We start from the raw sequence: 15,670 nt of genomic DNA on the forward strand, positions 1-15,670 counted from the left end.
AGGTTATTTAAACATGAATATCGAATATTGTGGAGCTTGTTAACTCCGGCATTGAGGGTTCGTGTAATCCTACACAATTAGTGGTGTTCATCATCCAACAAGAGAGTGTAGAGTAGAGCATATATCTATTTATTCTGTTATGTGATCAATGTTGAGAGTGTCCACTAGTGAAAGTATTATCCCTAGGCCTTGTTCCCAAATACTGCTATCACTGCTTGTTTACTGTTTCTTTGCATCCGTATCGCCTGCAATATTACCACCATCAACCACACGCCGATTGTAGCATCAAGTATTTTCTCGCTCGTATTCTTGCTGCTCATATATTCATACCACCTGTATTTCACTATCTCTTCGCCGAACTAGTGCACCTATACATCTGACAAGTGTATTAGGTGTGTTGGGGACACAAGAGACTTCTTGCTTTGTGGTTGCAGGGTTGCTTGAGAGGGATATCTTTGACCTCTTCCTCCCTGAGTTCGATAAACCTTGGGTGATCCACTTAAGGGAAAACTTGCTGCTGTTCTACAAACCTCTGCTCTTGGAGGCCCAACACTGTCTACAGGAAAAGGAGTGTGCGTAGACATCAAGCTATTTTCTGGCGCCGTTGCCGGGGATCTGAAGAAAAGTTAAACCACAAAGATCTCTAACTCCCATGTCAACTACACGCCAGCAACTGTTTTCTGGCGCCGTTACCGGGGAGATCAAGACACGCTGCAAGGGGAGTCTCCACTTCCAATCTCTTTACTTTGTTTTTGTCTTGCTTTACTTTTATTTAGTACTTTGTTTGCTGCACTAAAACAAAACACAAAAAAATTAGTTGCTAGTTTTACTTTATTTGCTATCTTGTTTGCTATATTAAAAACACAAAAAAATTAGTTACTTGCATTTACTTTATCTAGTTTGCTTTATTTACTATTGCTAAAATGAGTAATCCTGAAGTTGAAGTCCGTTCGTTTAAGCAACACGGGGAGAATGTTTAAAAGATGCTTGGTATAGAATTAGTTATGCCCATAATAGGTGCACTAAGAAACACTCCACCACTATCCTACTCAGGAATCTTTATGTTGGTATCTCTAGCTGGAATAGGTATGTTCTTGATCGTCTCGCGGGAGGTAACTTTCTAAGTACTCCTGCCTTAGAAGCTAGTTGCATTATTGAGAGTCTATTTGGAATACCACCTGTTAATAAAGTTAAAATTGAAATCTCTCTTGAAGATGTCATGAAAAAGTTGGAGACCATAGAGCAAAATCTTCCAAGTATTGAGACTAATTTGGGAGCATTACTTGATAGCACTGATAAACTTGATAAATCTCTAGGTGGAATTAATGAGAGAATTGCCATCTTAGAAGCTTGTGCTATTCATGATAATCAAACCCAAAGGATTAGTGAACTTGAAGAGGCTATGGGAACATTGGGTTCAACCTTTTCATCTATTAAGTTTAGAGAGAAAGCTTATGTGGGTAAGGAGCAAAAGTTCATGTATGTCTCTAAGGTGCCTAAACCAAAAAACCATTATAGGCCTAAAATTGACAAAGCTCTCAATACCACTATTGATAATGGAGCATCCAATGCTTCGTCTCTTGATAATACTTGATACACACTTTCTGCGCCTAGCTGAAAGGCGTTAAAGAAAAGCGCTTATGGGAGACAACCCATGATTTTACTACTGCACTTTTGTTTTATATTTGAGTATTGGAAGTTGTTACTACTGTAGCAACCTCTCCTTATCTTAGTTTTGTTGCATTGTTGTGCCAAGTAAAGTCTTTGATAGTAAGGTTCATACTAGAATTGGATTACTGCGCAGAAACAGATTTCTTGCTGACACGAATCTGGGCCTAATTCTTGGTAACTCAGAAAATTATGCCAATTTACGTGAGTGATCCTCAGATATGTACGCAACTTTCATTCAATTTGAGCATTTTCATTTGAGCAAGTCTGGTGCCTCTTAGAAATTCGTCTTTACGGACTGTTCTGTTTTGACAGATTCTGCCTTTTATTTCGCATTGCCTGTTTTGCTATGCTTGATGGATTTTTCTATTCCATTAACTTTCAGTAGCTTTGTGCAATGTCCAGAAGTGTTAAGAATGATTATGTCACCTCTGAACATGTGAATTTTGATTGTGCACTAACCCTCTAATGAGTTGTTTTGAGTTTGGTGTGGAGGAAGTTTTCAAGGATCAAGAGAGGAGGATGATACAATATGATCAAGGAGAGTGAAAGCTCTAAGCTTGGTGATGCCCCAGTGGTTCACCCCTGCATATTTCAAGAATACTCAAGCGTCTAAGCTTGGGGATGCCCAAGGCATCCCCTTTTCATCGACAACATTATCAGGTTCCTCTAGTGAAACTATATTTTTATTCCATCACATCTTATGTACTTTGCTTGGAGCGTCTGTTTGTTTTTGTTTTTGTTTTGTTTGAATAAAGTTGGATCCTAGCATTCATTGTGTGGGAGAGAGACACGCTCCGCTGTTGCATATGGACAAATATGTCCTTAGGCTTTACTCATAATATTCATGGCGAAGGTTGAATCTGCTTCGTTAAATTGTTATATGGTTGGAAACGGGAAATGCTACATGTAGTAATTGGTAGAATGTCTTGAATAATGTGATACTTGGCAATTGTTGTGCTCATGTTTAAGCTCTTGCATCATATACTTTGCACCTATTAATGAAGAAATACATAGAGCTTGCTAAAATTTGGTTTGCATAATTGGTCTCTCTAAGGTCTAGATATTTTCTAGTAAGGGTCGAACAACAAGGAAGACGGTATAGAGTCTTATAATACTTACAATATGTCTTTTATGTGAGTTTTGCTGTACCGCTTCATACTTGTGTTTGTTTCAAATAGCCTTGCTAGCCTAAGCCTTGTATCGAGAGGGAATACTTCTCATGCATCCCAAATCCTTGAGCCAAACACTATGCCATTTGTGTCCACCATACCTACCTACTACATGGTATTTCTCCGCCATTTCAAAGTAAATTGCTTGAGTGCTACCTTTAAATTTCTATCCTTTATCTTTGCAATATATAGCTCATGGGACAAATAGCCTAAAAACTATTGTGGTATTGAATATGTACTTATGCATTTTATCTCTTATAAGTTGCTTGTTGTGCGATAACCATGTTCCTGGGGACGCCATCAACTACTCTTTGTTGAATATCATGTGAGTTGCTATGCATGTCCGTCTTGTCTGAAGTAAGGGCGATTTACCATGAGTTGAATGGTTTGAGCATGCATATTGTTAGAGAAGAACATTGGGCCGCTAACTAAAGCCATGATCCATGGTGGAAGTTTCTGTTTTGGACAAATATCCTCAATCTCATATGAGAAAATTAATTGTTGTTGAATGCTTATGCATTAAAGAGGAGTCCATTATCTGTTGTCTATGTTGTCCCGGTGTGGATGTCTAAGTTGAGAATAATCAAAAGCGAGAAATCCAATGCGAGCTTTCTCCTTAGACCTTTGTACAGGCGGCATAGAGGTACCCCTTTGTGACACTTGGTTAAAACATATGTATTGCGGTGATAATCCAGGTAATCCGAGCTAATTAGGACAAGGTGCGGGCATGATACGTCTCCGACGTATCGATAATTTCTTATGTTCCATGCCACATTATTGATGATATCTACATGTTTTATGCATACTTTATGTCATATTTATGCGTTTTCCGGAACTAACCTATTGACGAGATGCCAAAGGGCCGATTCTTTGTTTCTGCTGTTTTTGGTTTCAGAAATCCTAGTAAGGAAATATTCTCGGAATCGGACGAAATCAACGCCCAGCATCCTATTTTTCCACGAAGCTTCCAGAACACCCGAGAGTTGCCAGAGGGGAGCCCTGGTGGGCCCAGGAGGTAGGCCGGCGCGGCCCAGGCCCTGGCCGCGCCGCCCTATCATCTCACCGCCTCTTCGACCCTCTGACGCCGCCTCTTCGCCTATTTAAGCCCCCTCGACCTAAAACCTCGAGACGGAAAAGCCACGGTACGAGAAACCATCCAGAGCCGCCGCCATCGCGAAGCCAAGATCTGGGGGACAGGAGTCTCTGTTCCGGCACGCCGCCGGGACGGGGAAGTGCCCCCGGAAGGCTTCTCCATCGACACCACCGCCATCTTCATCACCGCTGCTGTCTCCCATGAGGAGGGAGTAGTTCTCCATCGAGGCTCGGGGCTGTACCGGTAGCTATGTGGTAAATCTCTCTCCTATGTACTTCAATACAATGAGCTCATGAGCTGCCTTACATGATTGAGATTCATATGAGTTTTGTATCACTATTCATCTATGTGCTACTCTAGTGATGTTATTAAAGTATTCTATTCCTACTGCATGGTGTAAAGGTGGCAGTGTGTGCATCATGTAGTACTTGGCGTAGTTTATGATTGTGATCTCTTGTAGATTATGAAGTTAACTATTACTATGATGGTATTGATGTGATCTATTTGGTTATGTTGATCTATCTTGCACTCTAAGGTTATTTAAATATGAACATTGAATATTGTGGAGCTTGTTAACTCCGGCATTGAGGGTTCGTGTAATCCTACACAATTAGTGTTCATCATCCAACAAGAGTGTAGAGTCTAGCATTTATCTATTCTATTATGTGATCAATGTTGAGAGTGTCCACTAGTGAAAGTATGATCCCTAGGCCTTGTTTCCAATACTGCTATCGCTGCTTGTTTACTGTTTTACTGTGTTTTTACTGCCTGCAATATTACCACCATCAACCACACGCCAGTCCTGGGCAGCAAAGCACTTTTCTGGCGCCGTTACTACTGCTCATACTTATTCATACCACCTGTATTTCACTATCTCTTCGCCGAACTAGTGCACCTATTAGGTGTGTTGGGGACACAAGAGACTTCTTGCTTTGTGGTTGCAGGGTTGCATGAGAGGGATATCTTTGACCTCTTCCTCCCTGAGATCGATAAACCTTGGGTGATCCACTTAAGGGAAACTTGCTGCTGTTCTACAAACCTCTGCTCTTGGAGGCCCAACACTGTCTACAAGAATAGAAGCTCCCGTAGACATCAAGCACTTTTCTGGCGCCGTTGCCGGGGAGGAAAGGTAAAAGGCACTCATACTCCGGTTCCGTAACAAGATGCTTTTCTGGCGCCATTGTGTTTGTGCTCGAAGCTATTTCCTTTATATCCTGCAATTGCATCTTTTTGTTTCTTGTTTACACTAGTTAGGCATAATGGAAAACAACAAAAATATGAGAGATCTTTATGAACTTTATCTTGAATTAGGACATGATGTGTTTGAACAGAGAATTTAAAAACCCATGGAACTTTATATGCATGCTAATGGTAATGTTATTAATATGAATTCTTTGAACACTATTGTTGCTAATGCTATGGAAAATTCTAAGCTTGGGGAAGCTGGTTTTGATGAGCATGATCTTTTTAGTCCCCCGGGCATTGAGGAGAAAATTTTCTTTGATGATACTTTGCCTCCTATTTATGATGATTATACTGATAGTAATCTTATGTTACCGCCTGTTATGGAGGATAAATTTGATTATGATTACAATATACCTCCTATATTTGATGATGAGAATAATAATGATAGCTACTTTGTTGAATTTGCTCCCACTACAACTAATAAAATTGAGTATGCTTATGTGGAGAGTAATAATTTTATGCATGAGACTCATGATAAGAATGCTTTATGTGATAGTTATATTGTTGAGTTTGCTCATGACACTACTGAAAGTTATTATGAGAGAGGAAAATATGGGTGTAGAAATTTTCATGTTACTAAAACACCTCTCTATGTGCTGAAATTTTTGAAGCTATACTTGTTTTATCTTCCTATGCTTGTTACTTTGCTCTTCATGAACTTGTTTATTTACAAGATTCCTTTTCATAGGAAGCATGTTAGACTTAAATTTGTTTTGAATTTGCCTCTTGATGCTCTCTTTTGCTTCAAATACTATTTCTTGCGAGTGCATCATTAAAACTGCTGAGCCCATCTTAATTGCTATAAAGAAAGCACTTCTTGGGAGATAACCCATGTGTTTATTTTGCTACAGTAATTTTGTTTTTTATTTGTGTCTTGGAAGTTGTTACTTCTGTAGCAACCTCTCCTTATCTTACTTTATTGCATTGTTGTGCCAAGTAAAGTCTTTGATAGTAAGGTTCATACTAGATTTGGATTACTGCGCAGAAACAGATTTCTTGCTGTCACGAATCTGGGCCTCATTCTCTGTAGGTAACTCAGAAAATTATGCCAATTTACGTGAGTGATCCTCAGATATGTACGCAACTTTCATTCAATTTGAGCATTTTCATTTGAGCAAGTCTGGTGCCTCAATAAAATTCGTATTTACGGACTGTTCTGTTTTGACAGATTCTGCCTTTTATTTCGCATTGCTTCTTTTGCTATGTGGGATGGATTTCTTTGTTCTATTGACTTCCAGTAGCTTTGGGCAATGTTCAGAAGTGTTAAGAATGATTGTGTCACCTCTGAACATGTGAATTTTTGATTATGCACTAACCCTCTAATGAGTTTGTTTCGAGTTTGGTGTGAAGGAAGTTTTCAAGGGTCAGGAGACGAGGATGATATACTACGATCAAGAAGAGTGAAAAGTCTAAGCTTGGGGATGCCCCGGTGGTTCATCCCTGCAAATTCAAGAAGACTCAAGCATCTAAGCTTGGGGATGCCCAAGGCATCCCCTTCTTCATCGACAAATTATCAGGTTCCTTCTCTTGAAACTATATTTTTATTCGGTCACATCCTATGTACTTTGCTTGGAGCGTCTGTGTGCTTTTGTTTTAGTTTTTGTTTGAATAAATGCTTGTGTGGGAGAGAGACACGCTCCGCTGGTTCATATGAACACATGTGTTCTTAGCTTTTAATTTTCATGGCGAAGGTTGAAACTGCTTCGTTAATTGTTATATGGTTGGAAACGGAAAATGCTACATGTAGTAATTGGTATGATGTCTTGAATAACTTGATACTTGGCAATTGTTGTGCTCATGTTTAAGCTCTTGCATCATATACTTTGCACCTATTAATGAATAAATACATAGAGCTTGCTAAAATTTGGTTTGCATAATTGGTCTCTCTAAGGTCTAGATAATTTCTAGTATTGAGTTTGAACAACAAGGAAGACAGTGTAGAGTCTTATAATGTTTACAATATGTCTTTTATGTGAGTTTTGCTGCACCGCTTCATCCTTGTGTTTGTTTCAAATAGCCTTGCTAGCCTAAGCCTTGTATCGAGAGGGAATACTTCTCATGCATCCAAAATACTTGAGCCAACCACTATGCCATTTGTGTCCACCATACCTACCTACTACATGGTATTTCTCCGCCATTCCAAAGTAAATTGCTTGAGTGCTACCTTTAAACAATTCAAAATTTATCACCTCTGATTTGTGTCAATGTTTTATAGCTCATGAGGAAGTATGTGGTGTTTATCTTTCAATCTTGTTGGGCAGCTTTCACCAATGGACTAGTGGCTTCATCCGCTTATCCAATAATTTTGCAAAAAGAGCTGGCAATGGGATTCCCAGTCCCAAATTAATTAACAAAAATAGACACTCCTCCATGGTATGTGATTGTTGGACGGCACCCGAAGGATTCGGTTAGCCATGGCTTGAGAAAGCAAAGGTGGGGAGGAGTGTCATCATAATAAAACTAAAATAAAAAGGCACTCCTTCATGGTATGAGATTGTTGGCAGGCACCCGAGGATTCGGTTAGCCATGGTTTGTGAAAGAAAGGTTGGAAGGAGTGCCACACAAAAATAAAATAAAATGGGAGCCGCTCTTTGAAGGTTTGTCTGGCAAGGGGGTTAGAATGCCCACTACCATTCGTTGACAACAACAAACACCTCTCAAAATTTTACTTTTATGATCTCTATATGTTTTCAAAATCAAAGCTCTAGCACAAATATAGCAATCGATGCTTTCCTCTTTGAAGGACCATTCTTTTACTTTTATGTTGAGTCAGTTCACCTATTTCTCTCCATCTTAAGAAGCAAACACTTGTGTGAACTGTGCATTGATTCCTACGTACTTGCATATTGCACTTATTATATTACTTTGCATTGACAACTATCCATGAGATATACATGTTATAAGTTGAAAGCAACCGCTGAAACTTCATCTTCCTTTGTGTTGCTTCAATACCTTTACTTTGAATTATTGCTTTATGAGTTAACTCTTATGCAAGACTTATTGATGCTTGTCTTCAAGTACTATTCATGAAAAGTCTTTGCTTTATGATTCATTTGTTTACTCATGTCATTTACATTGTTTCGATCGCTGCATTCATTACATGTGCTTACAATAGTATGATCGAGGTTATGATGGCATGTCACTCCAGAAATTATCTTTGTTATCGTTTACCTGCTCGGGACGAGCAGAAACTAAGCTTGGGGATGCTGATACGTCTCCGACGTATCGATAATTTCTTATGTTCCATGCCACATTATTGATGATATCTACATGTTTTATGCATACTTTATGTCATATTTATGCGTTTTCCGGAACTAACCTATTGACGAGATGCCGAAGGGCCGCTTCTTTGTTTTCTGCTATTTTTGGTTTCAGAAATCCTAGTAAGGAAATATTCTCGGAATCGGACGAAATCAACGCCCAGCATCCTATTTTTCCACGAAGCTTCCAGAACACCCGAGAGTCGCCAGAGGGGAGCCCTGGTGGGCCCAGGAGGTAGGCCGGCGCGGCCCAGGCCCTGGCCGCGCCGCCCTATCATCTCACCGCCTCTTCGACCCTCTGACGCCGCCTCTTCGCCTATTTAAGCCCCCTCAACCTAAAACCTCGAGACGGAAAAGCCACGGTACGAGAAACCATCCAGAGCCGCCGCCATCGCGAAGCCAAGATCTGGGGGACAGGAGTCTCTGTTCCGGCATGCCGCCAGGACGGGGAAGTGCCCCCGGAAGGCTTCTCCATCGACACCACCGCCATCTTCATCACCGCTACTGTCTCCCATGAGGAGGGAGTAGTTCTCCATCGAGGCTCGGGGCTGTACCGGTAGCTATGTGGTTAATCTCTCTCCTATGTACTTCAATACAATGTTCTCATGAGCTGCCTTACATGATTGAGATTCATATGAGTTTTGTATCACTATTCATCTATGTGCTACTCTAGTGATGTTATTAAAGTATTCTATTCCTCCTGCATGGTGTAAAGGTGGCAGTGTGTGCATCATGTAGTACTTGGCGTAGTTTATGATTGTGATCTCTTGTAGATTATGAAGTTAACTATTACTATGATGGTATTGATGTGATCTATTTGGTTATGTTGATCTATCTTGCACTCTAAGGTTATTTAAATATTAACATTGAATATTGTGGAGCTTGTTAACTCCGGCATTGAGGGTTCGTGTAATCCTACACAATTAGTGTTCATCATCCAACAAGAGTGTAGAGTCTAGCATTTATCTATTCTATTATGTGATCAATGTTGAGAGTGTCCACTAGTGAAAGTATGATCCCTAGGCCTTTTTTCCAATACTGCTATCGCTGCTTGTTTACTGTTTTACTGTGTTTCTACTGCCTGCAATATTACCACCATCAACCACACGCCAGTCCTGGGCAGCAAAGCACTTTTCTGGCGCCGTTACTACTGCTCATACTTATTCATACCACCTGTATTTCACTATCTCTTCGCCGAACTAGTGCACCTATTAGGTGTGTTGGGGACACAAGAGACTTCTTGCTTTGTGGTTGCAGGGTTGCATGAGAGGGATATCTTTGACCTCTTCCTCCCTGAGATCGATAAACCTTGGGTGATCCACTTAAGGGAAACTTGCTGCTGTTCTACAAACCTCTGCTCTTGGAGGCCTAACACTGTCTACAAGAATAGAAGCTCCCGTAGACATCAGGGCACTATTATTATACTATGCATGAGGCTTGCAACTTGTAGGATATAATTTATATGATGCATATGCTTTATTACTACCGTTGACAAAATTGTTTCTTGTTTTCAAAATCAAAGCTCTAGCACAAACATAGCAATCGATGCTTCCCTCTGCGAAGGGCCTTTCTTCTACTTTTATGTTGAGTCAGTTCACGTATTTCCTTCCACCTCAAGAAGCAAACACTTGTGTGAACTTTGCATTGATTCCTACATACTTGCATATTGCACTTGTTATATTACTTTATGTTGACAATATCCGTGAGATATACATGTTATAAGTTGAAAGCAACCGCTGAAACTTAATCTTCCTTTGTGTTGCTTCAATACCTCTACTATGAATTTATTGCTTTATGAGTTAACTCTTATGCAAGACTTACTGATGCTTATCTTGAAAGTACTATTCATGAAAAGTCTTTGCTATATGATTCAGTTGTTTACTCATTACATTTACCATTGTCTCGAATCGCTGCATTCAGTACATGTGCTTACAATAGTATGATCAAGATTATGATGGCATGTCACTTCAGAAATTATCTTTGTTATCGTTTACCTACTCGGGACGAGCAGGAACTAAGCTTGGGGATGCTGATACGTCTCCAACGTATCGATAATTTCTTATGTTCCATGCTACTTTATTGATGATACCTACATGTTTTATGCATACTTTATGTCATATTTATAAAAATGATATAAAGTGTGAACAAAACATGTAGGTATTGTCATAAAACAAGCATGGAACATAAGAAATTATCGATACGTCGGAGACGTATCAGCATCCCCAAGCTTAGTTCCTACTCGTCCCGAGTAGGTAAACGATAACAAAGATAATTTCTGAAGTGACATGCTACCAACATAATCTTGATCATACTATTGTAAAGCACATGAGATGAATGAAATGATTCAAAGCAATGGTAAAGACAATGATTAAACAACTGAATCATATAGCAAAGACTTTTCATGAATAGTACTTTCAAGACAAGCATCAATAAGACTTGCATAAGAGTTAACTCATAAAGCAATAAATTCAAAGTAAAGGCATTGAAACAACACAAAGGAAGATTAAGTTTCAGCGGTTGCTTTCAACTTTCAACATGCATATCTCATGGATAATTGTCAATGCAAAGTAATATGATGAATGCAAATATGCAAGTATGTAAGAATCAATGCACAGTTAACACAAGTGTTTGCCTATAAGATAGAAGGAAGTAGGTAAACTGACTCAACATAAAAGTAAAAGAATGGCCCTTCAAAGAGGGAAGCATTGATTGCTATGTTTGTGCTAGAGCTTTGATTTTGAAAACATAAAGAGAGCATAAAAGTAAAATTTTGAGAGGTGTTTGTTGTTGTCAACGAATGGTAGTGGGCACTCTAACCCCCTTGCCAGACAAACCTTCAAAGAGCGGCTCCCATGAAACATTTTTATTTTTGGGTGGCACTCCTTCCAACCTTTACTTTCACAAACCATGGCTAACCGAATCCTCGGGTGCCTGCCAACAATCTCATACCATGAAGGAGTGCCTTTTTATTTTAGTTTTATTTAGATGACACTCCTCCCCACCTTTGTTTTCTCAAGCCATGGCTAACCGAATCCTCGGGTGCCGTCCAACAATCACATACCATGGAGGAGTGTCTTTTTTTTGTAAAATCATGGAGGTTAATTAATTTGGGACTGGGAATCCCATTGCCAGCTCTTTTTGCAAAATTATTGGATAAGCGGATGAAGCCACTAGTCCATTGGTGAAAGTTGCCCAAGAAGATTGAAAGATAAACACCACATACTTCCTCATGAGCTATAAAACATTGACACAAATAAGTGGTAATAACTTTTGAATTGTTTAAAGGTAGCACTCAAGCAATTTACTTTGGAATGGCAGAGAAATGCCATGTAGTAGGTAGGTATGGTGGACACAAATGGCATAGTGTTTGGCTCAAGGATTTGGATGCACGAGAAGTAATCCCTCTCGGTACAAGGCTTAGGCTAGCAAGGTTATTTGAAACAAACACAAGTATGAACCAGTACAGCAAAACTTACATAAGAACATATTGCAAGCATTATAAGACTCTACATTGTCTTCCTTGTTGCTCAAACCCTACTAGAAAATATCTAGACTCTAGAGAGACCAATCATGCAAACCAAATTTTAGCAAGCTCTATGTATTTCTTCACTAATTGGTGCAAAGTATATGATGCAAGAGCTTAATCATAATCTATATGAGCACAACAATTGCCAAGTATCAAGTTATTCAAGACATCATACCAATTACTACATGTAGCATTTCCCGTTTCCAACCATATAACAATTAACGAAGCAGTTTCAACCTTCACCATGAACATTAAAAGCTAAGAACACATGTGTTCATATGAACCAGCGGAGCGTGTCTCTCTCCCACACAAGCATTTATTCAAACAAAACAAAAATAAAAACAAACAGACGCTCCAAGTAAAGTACATAAGATGTGACCGAATAAAAATATAGTTTCAAGAGAAGGAACCTGATAATTTGTCGATGAAGAAGGGGATGCCTTGGCCATCCCCAAGCTTAGATGCTTGAGTCTTCTTGAAATATGCAGGGGTGAACCACCGGGGCATCCCCAAGCTTAGAGCTTTCACTCTTCTTGATCATATTGTATCATCCTCCTCTCTTGACCCTTGAAAACTTCCTCCACACCAAACTCAAAACAAACTCATTAGAGGGTTAGTGAATAATCAAAAATTCACATGTTCAGAAGTGACACAATCATTCTTAACACTTCTGGACATTGCTCAAAGCTTCTGAAAGTCAATGGAACAAAGAAATCCATCCAACATAGCAAAAGAAGCAATGCGAAATAAAAGGCAGAATCTGTCAAAACAGAACAGTCCGTAAAGACGAATTTTAAAGAGGCACCAGACTTGCTCAAATGAAAATGCTCAAATTTAATGAAAGTTGCGTACATATCTGAGGATCACTCACAAAAATTGGCAGATTTTTCTGAGTTACATACAGAGAACCCTGCCCAAATTCGTGACAGACAGAAATCTGTTTCTGCGCAGTAATCCAAATCTAGTATCAACCTTACTATCAAAGACTTTACTTGGCACAACAATGCAATAAAACTAAGATAAGGAGAGGTTGCTACTGTAGTAACAACTTCCAAGACACAAATATAAAACAAAATTGCTGTAGCAAAATAAACACGTGGGTTATCTCCCAAGAAGTTCTTTCTTTATAGCCATTAAGATGGGCTCAGTAATTTTAATGATGCACTCGCAAGAAATAGTATTTGAAGCAAAAGAGAGCATCAAGAGGCAAATTCAAAACAAATTTAAGCCTAACATGCTTCCTATGCAAAGGAATCTTGTAAATAAACAAATTCATGAAGCATAATGCAACAAGCATAGAAAGATAAAACAAGTGCAGCTTCAAGATTTTCAGCAAAAAGAGAGGTGTTTTAGTAACATGAAAATTTCTACAACCATATGTTCCTCTCTCATAATAACTTCCAGTAGCATCATGAGCAAACTCAACAATATAACTATCACATAAAGCATTCTTATCATGAGTCTCATGCATAAAATTATTACTCTCCACATAAGCATAATCAATTTTATTAGTTGTAGTGGGAGCAAATTCAACAAAGTAGCTATCATTATTATTCTCATCATCAAATATAGGAGGCATATTGTAATCATAATCAGATTTATCCTCCATAACAGGTGGCACCAAAAGACTACTATCATTATAATCATCATAAATAGGAGGCAAAGTATCATCAAAGTAAATTTCCTCCTCAATGCTTGGGGGACTAAAAATATCATGCTCATCAAAACCAGCTTCCCCAAGCTTAGAATTTTCCATATCATTAGCAACAATGGTGTTCAAAGTATTCATACTAATATGTTCCATGGGTTTTTTAATTTTCGCATCAAACCATCCATGTCTTAACTCAGGAAATAATTTTAAAAGCTCACTGTTTCTTTCCATTATGCCAAAATAGTGTAAAACAAGAAACAAAAGATGCAATTGCAGGATCTAAAGGAAATAGCTTCGAGCACTTACAACGGCGCCGGAAAATAGCTTAGTAGCCGAGATCCGGAGTGTGAGTACCTTTTACCTTTCCTCCCCGGCAACGGCGCCAGAAAATACTTGACTGCCCAGGACTGGCGCGTAGTTGACGAGGGAGGAAATGGTGTAGCTTTCCTTCGTTCCCCGGCAACGGCGCCAGAAAATAGCTTGATGTTTACGCACGGCTCTTTTCCTGTAGACAGTGTTGGGCCTCCAAGAGCAGAGGTTTGTAGAACAGTAGCAAGTTTTCCCTTAAGTAGATCACCCAAGGTTTATCGAACTCAGGGAGGAAGAGGTCAAAGATATCCCTCTCATGCAACCCTGCAACCACAAAGCAAGAAGTCTCTTGTGTCCCCAACACACCTAATACACTTGTCAGATGTATAGGTGCACTAGTTCGGCGAAGAGATAGTGAAATACAGGTGGTATGAATATATATGAGCAGTAGTAACGGCACCAGAAAATAGCTTGATGCTACAACTGGCGTGTGGTTGATGGTGGTAATATTGCAGGCAGTACAGATGAAGTAGAACAGTAAACAAGCGATGATTGCAGTATTTGGGAACAAGGCCTAGGGATTATACTTTCACTAGTGGACACTCTCAACATTGATCACATAACAGAATAGATAAATGCTATACTCTACACTCTCTTGTTGGATGATGAACACCACTAATTGTGTAGGATTACACGAACCCTCAATACCGGAGTTAACAAGCTCCACAATATTCGATATTCATATTTAAATAACCTTAGAGTGCATGATAGATCATTGCAATTACACCAAGTACTAACATAGCATGCACACTGTCACCATCACACTATGAAGGAGGAATAGATCACATCAATACTATCATAGCAATAATTAACTTCATAATCTACAAGAGATTACAATCATAACCTACGCCAAGTACTACACGATGCACACACTGTCACCATTACACCGTGGAGGAGGAATAGACTACTTTAATAACATCACTAGAGTAACACATAGATGAATAGTGATACAAAACTCATATGAATCTCAATCATGTAAGGCAGCTCATGAGATCATTGTATTGAAGTACATAGGGAGAGAGATTAACCACATAGCTACCGTACAACCCTTAGCCTCGATGGAGAACTACTCCCTCCTCATGGGAGACAGCAGCGGTGATGAAGATGGTGGTGGTGTCGATGGAGAAGCCTTCCAGGGGCACTTCCCCGTCTCGGCGGCGTGCCGGAACAGAGACTCCTGTCCCCCAGATCTTGGCATCGCGATGGCGGCGGCTCTGGAAGGTTTCTCGTACCGTGGCTTTTTTTCGTATCGAAGATTTAGGTCAGGGACCTTTAAATAGGCGAAGAGGCGGAGTCGGAGGGCTGACGAGGCGGTGACACCATAGGGGGGCGCGGCCCACCCCTGGCCGCGCCAGCCTGGTGTGTGGGGCCCCCAGGGCTCCCCTCTGGTGGCTCTCAGGTGTTCTGGAAGCTTTGTGGGATTTTAAGATTCTGGGCGTTGATTTCGTCCAATTCCGAGAATATTTCCTTACTAGGATTTCTGAAACCAAAAACAGCAGAAAACAGGAACTGGCACTTCGGCATCTCGTCAATAGGTTAGTTCCGGAAAACGCATAAAAATGATATAAAGTGTGAACAAAACATGTAGGTATTGTCATAAAACAAGCATGGAACATAAGAAATTATCGATACGTCGGAGACGTATCACCGGCCCACGTAACTAATGGACCAGCCCAGCTATATAGT

This window comes from Lolium perenne, chromosome 7 (genome assembly GCF_019359855.2).
Source record: "Lolium perenne isolate Kyuss_39 chromosome 7, Kyuss_2.0, whole genome shotgun sequence".
NCBI classification, from domain to species: Eukaryota; Viridiplantae; Streptophyta; class Magnoliopsida; order Poales; family Poaceae; genus Lolium; species Lolium perenne.